This window comes from Lissotriton helveticus, chromosome 12 (genome assembly GCF_964261635.1).
Source record: "Lissotriton helveticus chromosome 12, aLisHel1.1, whole genome shotgun sequence".
NCBI lineage: Eukaryota > Metazoa > Chordata > Amphibia > Caudata > Salamandridae > Lissotriton > Lissotriton helveticus.
This window is the reverse complement of record NC_136073.1, coordinates 107684717-107702960: the sequence shown is the minus strand read 5'-3', so window position 1 is coordinate 107702960 and position 18244 is coordinate 107684717.

Here is an 18244-nt window from a genome sequence, read left to right as displayed (position 1 = left end):
ACTCTGCCACCCCAGTTCAGACATGGCCATATGCAAATCAGTCTGACCCTGTGCTTCATGGGAACAGTCCAGCCCGAACTGCCAAGCCATGCCTTCCCTGGACCGGAAACAAGCTTCCGAGGACCGGTTTCTGGCATTTCAGCCCCTTTTGTATCGCTCAAAGAGAAACTGCTACTGTTTGACAGAGTAGACTGGTCCTTCCTATTTAAGTCCCTTCAATGGCATGGTTTTGGTGCTAAATTCATTTATTTTGTTTCTCTTCTATATTCTGCACCCTATGCCTCCACCATTGTTAATAGTCAAGCCTCACAACACTTCTCTCTACATTGTGGTGTACGTCAGGGTTGTCCATTATCTCCCCTTTTATTTGTCCATTCTCTGGAGCCCTTTCTCTCCCGTATTCGTTATAATTCCTCTATCTCTGGCTTCCCGTATGGGGATGAAAATCTCAAATTATCTGCGTATGCTGATGACATTTTGCTTTTTATTTCTAATCCAGATTCCTCTATCCCTTCACTCTTGCTAGAAATCTCTGATTTCTCTGCAGTCTCAGGTTACAAAATTAACTCTGTTAATACAGATGTGTTACCAATTACTACATTTTGTCTCAAACATCAATTTGATTCTGCTGGCTTTCACTGGAACAGTTCTAAAATCAAGTATCTTGGAATCTGGTTTTCTAACTCTATCACAGATTCTGTTAAAATAAACATGATGTTTGCTTTGGATCGTATTTCCAAACTCCTTTCTTCTTGGAATCTTCTCTTTCTCTCTTGGTGGGGCCGTCTTGATGCCATCAAAATGATGATTACTCCAATTCTTCTGTATTTTCTTTCAATGATCCCAGTTTATATTCCTCTTACCTTCTTTAAAAAAATCGATTCTCTTCTTTCCAAATTCCTATGGAAGAATAAGAAATCTAGAATTTCTCTTTTTCATCTCGGGAAACCGAAGCTTGTAGGTGGGGCAATTTTTCCAGACTTCCGGTTGTATCACAAAGCCTTTTGTTTAAAACAAGCCTCTCACTGGCTTCATATGGAACCCTCGGCTTCTTATGGAACCCTCTCCTTTTTCTCCTTTATGGGTTAGTATCGAACGTTGTTTATTAACTCCTTTTTCGACAACTGAAGTTCTTTCTTTTACCGCTAAAAGTTCTCTTATGTCTCTCTCACTTTTTAAACATACCTGCTCATTGTTAAAACCTCACTTTCAACTGAAATCTCTCCAGAAATAATTTTTTACACTCTCCTCTTTGGCATAACAAACTTATTACCATCAACAACAGGCCTATATTTTGGCCTTCGTGGAGAGCTAATGGAATTATCTGGGTCAAAGATTTGTTTGATGGTACCTCTTCCTGTTCTTTTGCTACTTTTCAAAGAACATTCAAGTGTCTTCGTTCTTTTTTACTCAGATTTTCAATTGTTATGGAAATAATTCTACATATCTTTTATTCACTTCCTTCTGATATACCTCCGTCTATACAAGACCCTCTTCTCAAATTGTTGGCTTTATGTCTTAAAGCTTCCTTAATTTATACATTCTTTTATTCCACGCCCTTAGAATGTGTTAAATCTAAAATAGTACTGGCATGGGAAACGGATTTAGTATTTCAATGCACTCCTGATAGGTGGAAGAAGATATGGGCTTGTTCATTGAAGGTTTTGAGGTACGCATCGACCACTCAGTCAATGTTTTTTCTCTATCATAGACTATATTTCACTCCTATTTCCATAGCTTATTTCACCCACACTGATGATCAGAAATGTTGGTCTTGCGATTTTTCACCTGCAGACCTCTCACATAATCTCTTTTTAGAAGCCATGTAGTTTCTTTTTGGTCACAAATATGGGCTCGTTTATGCAGCATTTTTAAGCTCACCATTCCCATGTCCAACCTCCTTCTCTTTATGGATGTATCAGAATCCATTATTTTACCCGCCCCCCACCCCCCGGTGAAAGAGGATTGTTCAATAATATGCTAGCTTTGACATTTCAACAAATTGTGTTAAACTGGAAATGTTTGTCAAAGCTTTCAATTAAATCCTGGTCAAATAATGTATGCCATTATCATAGATTAGATGGTGCTTATGCTTCCCAATGCAATCCACATGTTAATCGAGATGTGTTTTGGTTACCGTTATCTAATTATTTATATAAGGTTTCAATCAATGCTGTTTCTCATCACCGTTCTGAAAATTTCCATCCCCCTTGATTTCTTTCCTTTCTCATCTATTCTCCTACTTTTGATTCTGACAGATGTTATTTTAGTACAGTAATACTGACATTTTGATTTTCCTGTTTTTTATGTTCCCTGGAAAACAAATGTACTTCTTTTTTATAGATTATAATTTTTATCTTCTTTCCCCTCTTTTCTCTTCCATCTTTGTTTACTCCCCCTTTTTCTTTTTCCCATAATATCCCTAAAAATGTAAACAGCTTTCTACTATGTTTATTTGCCTACTAAACTTTGCTTATTCATTATTTTGTACATTTTTATGCTTTTTTGGCCTTCATTTATTGTATCAATCTTTTTGTTTTTAATAAAGCTTTTTAAACATAGAAAGAAAGTCTCGCTCGGGATGCAGATCGTTTTCTTATTTAGCCCCTCTGTTTTGGAACAAGCTTCCGCTCTACTTATGTCATTGCACGGATCATTTTAAATTCAGAAAACTTCTCAAAACAGAGCTGCTTGCGGCCTAGCAGATGAGATTATGTTTAAGATCTGGGCTGCACCGAGATACCCCTCCCAGAGTGATTTGTGCGTGTTATAAATTAAAATACCATAACATAACCTCATATGATTCAGAAAGTACAAGCCCAGGCCATGGACAGCAGAACAAGTATGGCCTTAGACAGCAGAGATGTCTCAGGTTCTATACATCTGACAATGCAAGTTTTAGACTGAAGAGATATCCCTCAGGCAACCCCGCTTCTATTACATGACTGAATAAACAAATCAAATTTTGGCCGATTGAATTGCTCAGGTTCACACCAAATGTCAGCAAATAATCTTGGGGGTTTGAGAGGGTGTATCAATCCTCGACTGGAGTATCCTGTACTCATCATCAATCTCTGGTAAATTTTAATGGGACATTTTAATAAAATAATAGGACTTGTTTGAGCTGCAGGAAGTAGCAGTTGCTGCAGTACTTTTCCAGCACCCCTCAGGAAGGGTGCAATACTATAGGTGCATTTTTAGCAGGATTGACTGTCTTTGACCACTACGCTAGCTGGCATTATATCCTTATTAGCTTTACTCTAATAGTACCCATACGTTACAGTCACTTCACTGTCAAGCAGAAGTATCCTGTTAGCATTCTCAACAGGACCTCAGGACAGTCATTTTTAAATGTATTATAATTTTTAGTGATTTATATAGAGCGAACATGACCATCAAGGTATCAGGCTGCTGTACAAGCAGGATCTGAAGAGGGTTACTATACAGTAAGATGTGTAGGCATTTAAAACATGCTGTATATACATAGAGTTCTAAGAGTAAGGTATCTAACAATGTTGTACAATACCTAATCGGGAGAATAATACTTACATGCGAGTTATTATGTTTGAGGTTCGAAAAGTAAGGTATAAAACATTAGTATACAATAACGAATTGGGTGAATGCCAGTTTCAGAGTAGTTCTCCTAGGCCACATGTTTTTCTAGAAGTAAAGCTTTAATTTTCTGCTTGGACAGTCTGAATGAGGGAATTGTTCTCGCTGAGGATGGAAGGGAGTTCCATAATTAAGGAGCAATCTCTTTTTTTGAATCTGGCTGGTTCCTGTATGAGGGATTTAGCACTTCTGGATTCTCATCTGCATCCTAGTAGATTGATTCTATTTGCCAAGAATTTTAGACCAGAATTGTGTAGATGTTTTTTTTTTTTTTTTTTTTTTGGTGTTCAAACTGCTTTATTGCATAATTAGGAAATTACACTGCTGTGTACGCCCACATCCCGGAGGCCGGCAGCGTCAGAGTTAAAGCAATATGGAAAAAAAGCTGACAGTGATAGACACAGCCTTGTTACCGGCATCCCGGAGGCCCGGTGGCGACAAACCGTATTTAGAAAGGGGTGCCTGGCGAGGGAGGGGAGAGCAAAGGAGTGGACCAGAGTGGGAGGGGAGAAAAAAAAAAAAAAAGAAGAGAGGATGAGGGGAGGGAGAAAGGAGGAGAAGTATGCACATTTCAGGATTTACAGCAGTAGAACAGGTTATTCATTGTTTTCCCCCCAATTCTTATCAACCCATAACAGTAAACAATAAGAAAAAAGAGGCCTTATACACATGTCCGAGTGAGAAAAAGAGTTTAGATCTATACGGTTGCTCATGGAATAATATTCATAGGTCGCCACATGGCACTGTGGTAGCGGTCATGGCATCAGTTAGGCATGTACAATAATAGGGTAGGGGCCGTGTGTTGTGTCCCAAGGGAAGTGTTAGTTATAAGAAAATGTGGGAATGTGATGCGCATTGGGTGGTGGAAAATCAGCCACTCGCACTATGTGTCGTAGCAGCGTAAGCAGTGTAGCAGGAAGGAGACACGCGTTAGTTTGGGGACTTAGGACATGCGTGCACCAGGAACTAAGGCTTCTTAGTCACCGGGGTAGATAGCCCGGTCGGTCACCCTCCCGCTGTCATTCCGAGGCTGTGTCGTCGTCAGCCTGAGCCAGCAGGTAGGAAACCAGTGGTTCCCAGATGTCTTTGGGCCTGCTTGGGAGCGGCAGCAGTTCTGAATAAGTGATATGTTGGACCTGACAATAAGTCATATCCGAGAGCCAGTCCTTAAACTTCGGTGCCCTGCCACGGCCCCAACGACATGCCACATGTCGTTTAGCCAGGAGCAGAGCAGTATCAATGAATTTCCTGCTGGGTTTCGGAATATGCGGCGTGTGTCCCAGCAGTGTGATACGTGGCTCCGCTTCAACAGTGACCGTAGTCATCGCTTTGAGAGCATCGGTCACCTGCTGCCAGTACGCCCGAACGGCCGGGCACTCCCAAGCAAGGTGCAAGAAGCCTGCATGATCAGCTCGACAGCGTTTGCATTTGTCAGTATCGGCAAGATGGAACCTGTATTTTTTGACCGGAGTGTAATATAGCCGTTGGAGGAACTTATAGTGGATCATCTTAAGTCTGCTACTGGCTGATATCCTGGCTGTGAGGGTGCAGCAGTATTGCCATTGTTCATCAGTGAGTGCAGAAGGCAGATCCGCGCTCCAGGACGCCCTAGCACCCGTCTCAAGAGGGTCAATGTTTGACCGAAGCCGGCGGTACAGGCCAGAGACCAAATGCGCCCCATCTTGCGAGTTAAGCAGAAAATGCAAAGGAAACAGGAGTTCTGGTTCATTAGGATAATATGGAAGGATATCCTTCATCCCCTGTCGGAGGCGAAGGTAATAGAATACGTCGAGTGGGGAATGGCCGTGAGTGGCAAAGAAGATTTCCATGGATTTGAAAACTTTATTCGCGAAAAGATCACCCCAGGTGATAATATGGAACCGTTCGCAAAGCAGCCGGAAGCCACGTTCCTGCAATAGTGCGAGCGAGGGATGGAATGCCAGGGGGAGGAGGGGGGAGTATAGGAAAGAGCAGGAGAGCCTCCTGGCCAGGCGGCGCCAAGCATCCAAGGTGCAGGAGACAGACGTGTTTGGAGTCTGGATCATCGACTCCGGACAATGGAGTAAGCCATTAAGCGGTATGGGGTGTACTATCCAGTGCTCCACCGCGAGCTGCGGCATAAATGGCGTGGGAGCCATCCAGTGAAATGCATAGTGGGCCTGTGCGCAAAGGTAGTAGGCTCAAGGTCGGGGACATCAAAGCCTCCAGCCTCGCAAGGTAATATGAGTGTAGCCCATTTCAGCCGAGGGGCCTTGCCCCCCCAGAACAGGCGACAGAGCTCCGACTTCAGGGTCTTGAAGAAGAAAGCACCCGGGTAATACGGGATGTTGAGAAAGAGGTAGAGGAAGCGGGGCAACACTACCATCTTGATGAGGGAAGCCCTACCAGCCATGGAGAGCGGTAGTGCGATCCAGCGGTCGACCGTGGCTGTAAGGGTTGTGATTGCTACTCCGTAGTTGGAGCGAATTGTCTCCTCCCGATCCCGCGAGATTTGTATGCCTAGGTAACGGAGGTCCGAGCGGCACCATTCAAGTGGATAGTCAAGGGGAAAGTCGACCACGGAGTCGGTGAGGGGGAAGAACTGCGACTTGGACCAATTTATGTGTATCCCCGACATGCCCCCAAAGGCCAAAAATTCTCTCAATAAAGGGTTGAGGTGAAGGTGAGGGTACTTGACATAAAGGGTGATGTCGTCCGCGTATAGGGACACATCTATTTGGCGTTGTAGGCACCGTACGGCACTCTCCCGATGTAGCTGATGGAGCCGACAAGCCAGAGGCTCAACCGCAATCGCGAAAAGGAGGGGGGACAGAGGACACCCCTGACGTGTACCTCTCGTGATGGCTACCGAGTGAGAGAGGCGACCATTGATGAGGACCCTCGCCGTCGGCTGCGTGTAGAGGGGCTGTATCCAGGAGAGAAAAAGTTTGGGGAAACCCATGCTCGACAGTACTGAAAATAAGTAGGGCCATTCGACCGAGTCGAATGCTTTAGTAGCATTCAAAAATACAGCAGCGACTGGGAGGTCAGGATGAACCGTGCGGAGGAGCGAAAATAAGGTGCGCAGGTTATGAGAGGTGGAGCGACCAGGGACAAACCCCGACTGGTCAGGCAGTACAATCCTGGTCATGAGTAGGGACAGCCTAGTAGCTAGAACCTTAGCTAGTATTTTTACGTCGCAATTCAGAAGGGAAAGAGGGCGATAGGAACCACAGGAGCCAGGGTCTTTACCGGGTTTAAGGAGGGAGGTGATAACTACCTCGCGCATAGAGCCTGGGAGGATGCCATCAGCGAGCGATTCCTCCTAGACTTCACGAAGGACCGGGGCCATAAGGTCTATGTATGTTTTATAGAATTTGGCCGGTAGACCGTCCAGCCCGGGCGCCTTGCCATTCTTAAGGGACATAATCGCTTCACGAATTTCGTCCAGTTCAAACGGAGCCGCCAGGAAGGCTCTGTCGCCATCGCTGAGCCAACAGAGTGCCACATCACCCAGGTAGTCAGTGTAAGGTACATCCGCTGAAGCATTGGTGGTGTATAGAGTGTGGTAATGTGAGGTGAAGGTGGCAAGTAGTGCCTCCGAATCCCTGACAGTGTGTCCCTGGTCATCAGTGAGCTCCAGAATGGCATTGCGATCACGCGGAACCCGCGTCAACACTGCCAGAGCCTTCCCCGGGCGATCCCCCTCACAATATCTCCGAGCCTGCCAGTGCTTTCCCTTGAACTTCGCCTCCCTGTCAGCTTCCTCTTCATATTTGGTCAATGTGACCCTGAACTCAGCATGTAATGCAGGATTATCCTCTGTGACCATGCGATTCTCCAATGCTCGCAGCTCCCCATGTAGTTTATGGATAGTGGCCTGTATGTCCCGAAGGACCCCAAAACTTTTAGCTATAGAATATCCCCTCACAGTGACCTTGAATGCTTCCCAGATATGTTCCACCGAATCAACCGACCCCTTGTTCCTCGGAAAGAAGTCCGCAATTTCCTCCCCCAGCTCAGAACGGAACAAGGCATCCAACAAGGCTGCCGGCTGTAGGCGCCAATGAGGTCTAGGGCAATCCCACCCAGGTATTCGTGTATGCATCAGGACAGGGCTGTGATCAGAGTACGTCCTCGGAAGGTGTGTGACTGTCGATACTCCCGGTGCGATTCCAGGGGTGACAAGGAAGTAGTCTAGTCGTGTCCATGTGCCCGTCTGTGAAGTGAAGTGAGTGCCTTCCTGTCTGGCCGGCTGTAGGGACCGCCATATGTCTACAAGGGCCCCCTCAGCGACAATGCCTTCAAGGGCCTCCCTTGCCTTGGGTTTGTAATGGTAAGCCCCATCTGCTCTATCCATGCTAGGTACCAATGCTAAATTGAAGTCCCCACCCCAGATGATATGGCTGGAGCCCACGTCAAGGATTTTACCCCAAAGAGTAGTGAAGAAGGTAGGCGTGTCTATGTTAGGTGCATAGCAGTTCACAAAGGTGATAGTGTCGTGACCCATTCTCCCCCAAAGTAGTGCGTAGCGGCCACCCCCATCTATCAGTTCCCCGCATTTGTGAAACAGGACAGTACCCCAAAGTAGGATCTGCAACCCCCCTGGCATACGTAGAATAGGATGAGAAAGTGCGAGTGCCAGCCCACTTACATGCAAATGTGGTCCGCACCTGTGGTGACAGGTGTGTTTCTTGGAGCATGGCAACATGTACATTATGCCTGGTAAGGTAAGCGAGGACATCACAACACTTCCTAGCATTTTTTAGCCCACGGACATTCCACGATAGACAGTGTAGCTGTACTGCAGACCCTAAGACCGCCATTGAGTGTAGAGTAATGGAACATAACTTCCTGAGCAGAATGAGTCAGCCATTCTCAAATGACTCGAGTCCATGAAAGCAACACAATACGATATAGTCCAAAGCAACATTCGGTGTGTAGGCCTCTCCCCCCCAACAAACCCCCCCCCACCCACTACAGCACCCCAAACATGTCTGCAGCCATCCAATCCCACCCTCGGTCCCTCCCCCCCACCCCCTCCCCCAACATCCAATTCTAACATGTTAACAGTTAGCGTGGGGTACACCCGATAGGGTAACAGCATCAAGGGCGCACAGCCACTTTACCCGCCAATGGCCTCCAAAACTGTACCGCCCTCGGTGGAGGCCAGGGCTAGGCAAGCGGATCTTGGTATACATTACCACAGAATCGACCAGACACAGCCATGTCATGTTGAAGAGGCAGCCACTTCAAAGTTCGCAGGTCAAACAGGTAGTACATCTGCGCTAGGTAGACAAAGGTTCAGTTCAGGTAAGCGCTCATAGTCAGTGTTCGTTCCCCGCAGCAGAAGGATCATCATCCCCCAGGTCAGCAGCAGCAGCGTGATCGCCTCCTCTGGCCCTGCGAAGTGATTTCAAATAGTCTTCGGCTTTTTGGGGGCTCGTGAAAAAACGTTGTTTCCCCTGATGCGTAATCCGTAGTTTCGCTGGGTAGAGTAGGGCATAGTCTAGTTGCGCTTCGCGTAGTTTCTTCTTCACAGGGATAAATTTACGCCGCTCCTCCTGTACCATTGGGGTGAAATCCGGATAGATGGAGAAAGTGACGCCATCATATTGAAGGGATCGTTGAGTGCGAGCAGCTCTCAGCGCTACATCACGGTCGCGATAGTTTAACAGTTTAGCGATGATTGGTCTGGGCGGCAAGCGGGGTTTAGGGACAGGTGCTAGCGACCGGTGTGCTCGCTCAACAATGAATTGTGGAGAGAAGGCACCGTCGCCTATGGACCCCTTGAGGATCTTCTCGACAAAGAGCTCCATCCTGCCCGTGTTGGTGGACTCCGGAATGCCCGTGACGCGGATGTTGTTACGTCGGCTACGGGCTTCCAAATCTTCGTTCTTTGCCGCTATAAACCTGAGTAGATTGTCCATGCGGGCTAATTGAGTGGTGTGAGTGGAAGCGACGTCGTCTGCATCGGAGATACGTTGCTCCGTGGCCGTGAGTCGTTCATCATGCCGGTCCACCCTATGGGCCAGAGCGTCTAGTCTAGCGGTCACACCATCCACCTTTTCCACCACGGTGGCAAACCCCTGTCGCATTTCCTGAAACAGGTGGTGCAGGTCGAGTTCCTTGGCAGGGGAGGAAACAGTGGAGGTGGAAGCAGCACCGAGGCCAGGGTCAGTAGTGACTGCCTTCATGGATTTCTTGGCGCCGTCGAAGCTGATTTTTGTTTGGCGGTTCTCAGGACGCACCATCCTGGCCTCCCAGACCGGCGCCGCTGCCCGCCCAGGCCTCACCAGCGTGGCACCAGCCGGGTCCAGTCAACTAGCAGGACTATGCACGCGATTAGAGAAACCAGCCACAAGCACTTTTGCACAGAGGTGTCCAGCCGCAGTACAGGAAGGCAGTGCAGCACTCGTGCCCACGATGGTACCTAGCAGGAGGGTTCAGGCTGGCAGTCCCAGTAAGTAGCCACACAGATCCGAAGGAGCAGAAGCACCAGTGGGCGCAGGCAGGACCGCCACGGTGTGGGGGCCCCCCAGGGAGGTAGGCCCAGCGCCGGTTCAGCGTGCAGGGTAGAATGCGCAGCCCGCAGGACCGCAGCAGGGATGCAGGCTGCCGTAGCGTAGGCACCAGGCAGGCCAATCCAGAGTATCAGGCAGCAGCGGCAGGCTCCGTGTAGCGGTGCGGCTGCAAGCGTCCAGGGGTCCCCGCAAGCGCCCGGAGGCAACCGGGTGGGCAGGCAGGCCCCAGGGCCCACGCAGACCGGCTCAGTAGTGGCGCGGGGCCCCGCGTTCCACACCAGCCGCAGCAGCCGGTATGCGAAGGGCAATCTCGGGAGGCAATTTGCCGAGGGGAGAGCGCCACTCACCGCGCTCGAGGTCGCAGCAGCAGCCTCCGGCAGCCGCCAGCAGTAGGTTTCCGCACCGCCCGGCCCTGCAACTCCTCGGCAGGCTCAGCAGTCAGATTTTTCGATGTGGGCACTCCCGGCACCCGCCCGCAGTAGGAGGCTAGTGGTCAAGCAGCGGACTCCAAGGCTGCACAGTGAACCAAAGTCCGGGCGGGCTCCCCACAGAAACCGCAAACTCCGGGGCAGACCAGGCCTAACGCCGCATGGCAAGCACCGACCTTGCGTGGGGCCTCGTAGCCGGCCTCTTTGTCCGGCAGTCACCAGGGTTACCGCCGGCTCGATTTCACCTGGCCAGATCTCCGCCTCTGATGCTGGTAACGGGTCAGGCTCCGGGACGAGTACAAACAGGTAATTTACAAAAATATCGAGTACAAAATATCGTTTACAAAAATATAGTTTTAAAAAATATCGACTTTATTAAAAACAGTGTTAAATTAAATTCAAATAAAAAATTAATTACTAAAATATACTTAAAAATACTTAAATTAACTTATAGTAATTAAATAATTAATGAAAGTTATAAAAAAAATTACAATCATATTTGTTAAAACATATATATATTAACATAACATAATTAAATAATATCCAATATTATTACCGTACGATAGCATAAGTGTAAAAAATACTATTCCCAATCCACAGAGTGCAACTGTAGGGAAAGCGTTGGATAGCGTAGGGGTAAAAATTACTATTCCCATACCAGTGGGTGCAACAGTGAGGAAAGCGTTGGATAGCGTAGGGGTAAAAATTACTATTCCCACTCCAGTGGGTGCAACAGTAGGGAAAGCGTTGGATAGCGTAGGGGTAAAAATTACTATTCCCACTCCAAAGAGTGCAACAGTAGGGAATGCGTTGGATAGAGTAGGGGTTTAAATTACTATTCCCACTCCAAAGAGTGCAACAGTAGAGAAAGCGTTGGATAGCGTAGAGGTAAAAATTACTATTCCCACTCCAGTGGGTGCAATAGTAGGGAAAACGTTGGATAGCGTAGGGATAAAAATTACTATTCCCACTCCAAATAGTGCAACAGTAGGGAAAGCGTTGGGTAGCGTAGGGGTTAAAATTACTATTCCCACTCCAGTGGGTGCCACAGTAGGGAAAGTGTTGGATAGCGTAGGGGTAAAAAATACTATTCCCACTCCAGTGGGTGCAACAGTAGGGAAAGCGTTGGATAGCGTAGGGGTAAAAATTACTATTCCCACTCCAAAGAGTGCAACAGTAGGGAAAGCGTTGGATAGCGTAGGGGTAAAAATTACTATTCCCACTCCAAAGAGTGCAACAGTAGGGAAAGCATTGGATAGCGTAGGGGTTTAAATTACTATTCCCACTCCAAAGAGTGCAACAGTAGGGAAAGCGTTGGATAGCGTAGGGGTTAAAATTACTATTCCCACTCCAAAGAGTGCAACAGTAGGGAAAGCGTTGGATAGCGTAGAGGTAAAAATTACTATTCCCACTCCAGTGGGTGCAACAGTAGTGAAAGCGTTGGATAGCGTAGGGGTAAAAATTACTATTCCCACTCCAGTAGGTGCAACAGTAGGGAAATTAAATACTTCATATATTATTTCAATAAATATAAATTAATATCTATCAAAAATTAATTAAAAGTAATTACGAATTTAATATAATATAATAATCAATCAATTAAAATTACAAAATAAAATTAATTATTAAAATTATTTAACTATTAATACAAATTAATTACAAATTAACAATTAATAATTTCATATTTATAAAATAATTTACAATAAATTCTAATTAAATACAAATAAAAAAAGTTGTTTTATTTAATTAATTATAAATAAATTACTTCCCATCCTATTCCCCTATAAACCCACAACCCACTACAGAAAAAACAATATTAAATTAATATAATTGGCAATTAATCAATTAAATAAAATTAATTAGCAATTCTAATTTAATTATTTACCAATAAAAAATTAATTAACAATTAATTCTAAAACAATACCAGTAAATATGTTAGCATATTTAATTAATTATAAATAAATTACTTGCCACCCAATTCCCCTATAAACCCACAACCCGCTACAGAATTAAATTACGCAAAAATTAAAAAATTAAAATTAACATAATTAGCAATTAATCAATTAATTAAAATTAATTGCCAATTAAAAGTTAATTAATTACCAAATATAAATTAATTGCCAAATAATTAAAAATGAATAACAATACATATTTACATATTGTATTAATTATAATTAAATTACGTCCCACCCCATTCCCCTATAAACCCACAACCCGCTACAGAATTAAATTACGCAAAAATTAAAAAATTAAAATTTCATTAATTAAAATTATTTATAACATAAATACACACTTTTAACACACATAATAACATAAATATCACTATAAAAAAATCAATATTAGCAAAAATTCGATAATTTTATTAAACTATATTATATACTTCGATATTTTAAATGTCTATATTTTTAACAATCGATATTACATTACTTACCTTAATAACGATATTTTTGATGTCTATATTCTGTCCAGTCGATATTTTGTCCATTCGATATTTAAAACTCGATATTGTGTCCAGTCGATATTTTGTAGTCGATATTTTGACTGTGCACCGGTAATTTGGGGAGGGAGGGGGAGGCGCCAAGAAACATTTTCGCACAGGGCGCCACCAGAACTAAAGCCGACCCTGATTCTACCAGCATTTCTCATACAATAAAGCACTTCTCAGCAGGGCGGCTCAACTTTTTCAGCACTTCATAGCAGGGCTACATTTGTTTATACATGCATCACTGCAGACTGCTGTGCTTTGTACATCTCAGTGGAGCTGCCCAAAATTTCTCAGTTTGACCAGTCCTAGTCAATTTATTGTACAGTTAATTAAAACCGTAACAGACAAGCATCTTGTTAATGCTTAAAGAAAGACAAAAGACAAATGCAGAAACTCACTATAAAATAACACAATATGAGACAAAAATGTTGATTTACAAAGGAGCCTTTTTGGAAGCACGTTATAGGAACGGACAACATAAGGTAAAATGTTGATGACAAAGCAGCTTTTTTAGCAGTCGACAAAATATACCAAAGTCGTTGTACCGTGAGAAAAAATGTGCAAGGCGCAAAGGCGACTACTGATGCCATCACCTGATTTTTAGGTAAGAGGAGATCATTTGGGGGTACTACAGCTGATATCACCGAGCGCTGCACAAGAGTACGTTATTAGAGACTACAAGGGAAGGGCTAGTACAGCCAACACCTAATAAGTGTGCCAGAGGAATAAAACATTCATATATTGGTGTGCTAAAAAGTTAGTTAATCAGTTAGTATTGCCTGGTTTGTTAGCCCTTTGCAGCTCTAAAACTTTGTAAAAACATATTAAAAATGTTGGTCCAAATTACAGAGCACTTTAAAATAGGACCCTCCTTTAGAGTTGACGGGTGGTTGCATGAAAGTGCCGACTGAGGTCAAAAGTAAGTTTTGAGACTAGGGATGACAGTTTACTACCCATCTACAGCCTAAAATGTTTAACAAAGAATTGTGGGGAATGCGTTTGCACCGTAAACCTATTAGAGGGTTCAGCTTCAAAATGAAACAGGGCACGTGTATATAGGATTCATACCTAGACTGAAGGCTGTCTTCTTGGTCTTAACCTACTTTTTCAAGAATGGGTCAAGGTTGTGTTTTATCGCTTTGTTTAGGGATCATCACTTGCTTTATCAGGACCTTGAAGTTCTGGCAGACCGGGTTAGGCTTCAATTATTTGCCTGCAAGACGTCACGAGTAATGATTTATTTTTTCCTCCAGCTTTAAGCATTTTGTAAGACATCAGTTCAGAATGGGGTCCTTTGCTTTCAGGCTGGCAATCATGGCCTGCTGCAGGACCAGGGGGCATATTACCAACGATTAGCGATATATAGCAACGAATTTTTTAACGCTAAGCATCGCCGGAAATTATCGCAGAGATAACTTGCTATTAGCAAGGTTTATCTCAGAAGTGATAAAAATCCTCGCGCTAACTGCCAAATGAGAGATTATCGCTGGAAAACCAACGATAATCTCTTGAAGTTTGGCGTTAGCTTGATGACAAGGGCTCACAAACTTAGCCATGATATCCACCTTCCATAGGATATGATGGCTAAGTCAGGAAAATATCAGGTGTGAAAAAGCAGTGCTAATCGCGGTTAGCGCTGCTTTTTTTTTTATCACTAACAGGGTTAGCGAAATCTTTGATAATAGGAGAAATGTCGCTTAGCAACATTTCTCCTATTATTTTTCTCTGGAACTCCCCCTTTGCATCTCATTAGAGATGCAAGGGGAAGCGTAGAGAAAAAGGGTGCTAACATGCGAATTTGCGTGTTAGCACCCTGTTGCTGATAGGGAGATCATTTTATCTCCTCTTTTTTGGTTTTTAAAGCCAAAAAAGCGGAGATAAATCCCTTGATAATATGCCCCAGATGCCTCATTGGTTAAAATGAGCTTTTAGTAGTGCCCTCCTTTCTCTCAGTAAAGCAGGGCACAAGCATGCTTTGTGAATAATATTTTCTTCCCCAGAATTACACAATCTGCAGGAAGCCTTTTCAGTGATCCGGTTCAATGGCACCCCATGGGCCTGGCCGAAGAGAAGGCTAAAGTGGCATCTTATAAAATGAACTTTTAAGTGTCTGAACCAGCCGGCCTCTAGGTAAAACTGGGGATCAAGAATTGTATACTTGTTTAAGGTCACCCACGTGTGAGATCTAGATAATAAGGACTCTTTGTCTATGAATGTCAAGACTTTTTTCATCACTCCATTAATCCGTTTTTTAAAGGAAACTGGAGGTGGGGAATTTTCCCATACTGGCTGAACATACAGGTCGTTGATGTCCAGGTCTGGGTACCGACCAGTAAGGATGTCTTTATTTGTTAGTAGTTCCTGCCAGAGCGCTTGGCACAGTTGGTTTGCTGGGGAGGACTTTATTCAATTTCATGTTTTCATGTAGGCCCCTTTTCTTGCTATTCATTGGTTTAGCAGACCAAACTCCAGCTGTGTCTGGGCCGTCGCGACATTGGCAGAGAGATGATAAAGCGTTCTCAAGAATTTCCATGTGATTAAGTTTAGGCTTGACGCATCTCTACCTTGAAGAGATTCGCTTCCATAAGAGATACTCGGTATAAGTTTTGCTGCTATTATCTTCAACACCTGAAGACGGCTGATAGCCAGAAACCGGTCCTAGGATGCTTGATTCTGGTCCAGGAAAGACATGGCTTGGCATTTCGGGCTGGACTGTTCCCATGAGGCACAGGGTCAAGACTGATTTGCATATGGTCATGTCTGAACTGGGGTGGCTTGGTGAGCAAAATAACGATGGATTAAACCCAGATCTGTGACTGAGGGTGAAGGTTTTGCCATTGTGCAACATTCCGTCCATCATCTTGTGTGTTTTATTATCTTCAACAGTGGCAGGTAGCTTGCACCATCCAGTAGTCTTTCTGGGGAATGAAAGGCAAGGAGCAGGGCGTTACCTTTCCTCAGCAGGTCCATCCTGTGCTGATGGACGGTGCCACTATCATTAAACAGAACTCCTAGATATCTGAACGTTTTTCCAGCTCCAGTTGTTGGCCTTGCTGAAACTATTTATGTCTTTCCTGAATCCTGCAGCTCCCTTCCATGACCTTGGGTTTCTTCAGGTTTATTGTCATGCATTGGCTCTGGGGTATTGAGATCACTTGTCAATGAGACTTTGTCAACTAATTTTTGCCAGGATGAGGAGAATCCGGCGGGCAGCCCTTAGGCATAACTGACGCTTCCCATCCAGGTCGCAACAGACTCTGGAACGCAGTCTGTCCCCGATTTCCTATGAGGCAGCACTCACTCGCCCCGAGTGTTTGTTTTTTGACTCCAGACTTTTGAGAGTCAGTTCTAACCTGACTGTGAATCTACAGCCAAGTTTTTCAAAGGCCTAGGGTTGGGTGCGCCTTAGCGAGCGCAGACCACACAGGCTCTTTTTTGGTCCTGACGAAAACCTGGCAATCCCTCATAGAGGTTGAAGCATGTAGACCCATTTTTCACATAGATATAGTCGGCCATTGTAACCTTCTCTTATATCTTACACTTTGTTTTTATTATTGTCCTGTACCTTCAGATTAAAGTTTTATTGAAGGTATACTGTGCCAATTTTTAAATCACTTTCATTTTGTTTCTTCACCCCCTCACACACAAAAAACTACCCGCTCCACTGTAATTCAGGTGTCGCAGCACACCCGGATGGCACTCGGCGATCCGGGTGGGCCCCGATGATGAAGCATGTCACCAACCAGGTTGGTGAGTGAGGGGTTTATAAAAACAAGGAACATTTTCCTTGAGTCTTCATAAATTTCCCCATCTCCAGTAGGGCCACCTCTCGGTCCTGTGGTGATACTCCTCCTTTTTGTTTATACAGGATGAGGAGAATCACATTGTTGGTTTACAGGAGTTTTGAAATAGACAAGTGTCCTAATGTTGGTGCATGAGCATTTACAGCATCCAAGACAGGGGTCAGGCCGGCCAAAAGGAGGTTGAACAGGTAGGGCACCAGGACACAGCCTTGCTTTAGGCCCTGGAAGGTTTCTTTTTTCTTGATAAAAAAGAGACATCCCCTAGTCTCACTCTTGCCCAGGTGTCCGTATATAGCAACTGTATTGCTTTTAAAAGTTGAGCCAGGATGCCCCGAAATGCCAGCTTTTACCAACGAAGGTTACGCTGCACGCAGTCGAATGCGGCCTTAAAGTCTATAAAGCAGAGGTAGAACAGTTTTTTTTTTACTTAAGCTTGTCCATTCTTTCTGATGAAGACCGGATGTTACTATACTCTGCCAGCACTTCCTTACAGGGCTGCATTAGTTTATGCATGCATGACGGCAGTCTGCCGTGCTCTGTACATCTCAGCGGTGTCTCCCAGTACTTCCCAGTTTGACTTCAGTACCCTGTGATCCAGCGGCCTATAGAAAATATATCATAAACAACGCTACCCAACTTCATAACCTATAAACAAAATTCTATACTAAATATGGACCCATTTATAAACCTGACATAATTTGGGCCTACTGAATCAGGTGGTCTGATTAAATCTATATACACATTATCTACAAAATATATACAATTTTATACATCTGCGGAAAGAATATTGTCATTAGAATAAAACCTAACCATTTAAACGACCACCATTGGCGACGTGATCTAGCTAATAGTAACCCACACTTCTGAATAACCAAGACCAGCTTGTTTGTCAAAAGTAAGATTTTATTTACTAAATTATGGTATATAAGTTGATAGTTTTATAAATGAATTTTATTAGCAATAAAGCAAGCATGTTTGCAAGGAATCATAAAAAGGCAGTTTATGCATTTAAATCAAAGTTTAAGAGAATTATTAAAAGTTTAGCATTTCTAAAACCTATGTCTCTAGCTGAGCTAAAATAATAGAAATTAAAGTAAAGTTCTTTGAGGATTCTTACGTGCTCCACGCAAAGTCCGACAGCACTTCACCCTCATCGGAAAGTCAGAAAGCAGCAGCCAGCCCATCCCTAGGGGCATTTTTTTTATACCTTTCTACGCTAACTAAACTACGCAAAGGAAAGTTTTCAGAAATCTTCGACGTCCCATTGGCTGAGAGTGACAAGTGACATGTCACCCACATTTCAAATGTTCCATTAGGTCACTTTTCTTAAGGACCATTGTCTTTTCTGTGTGCAACCAGGAGCTTCCTAGGTTTGCTACAAATGTCTCATTGCTTCCAATTGACTTCCGCGGA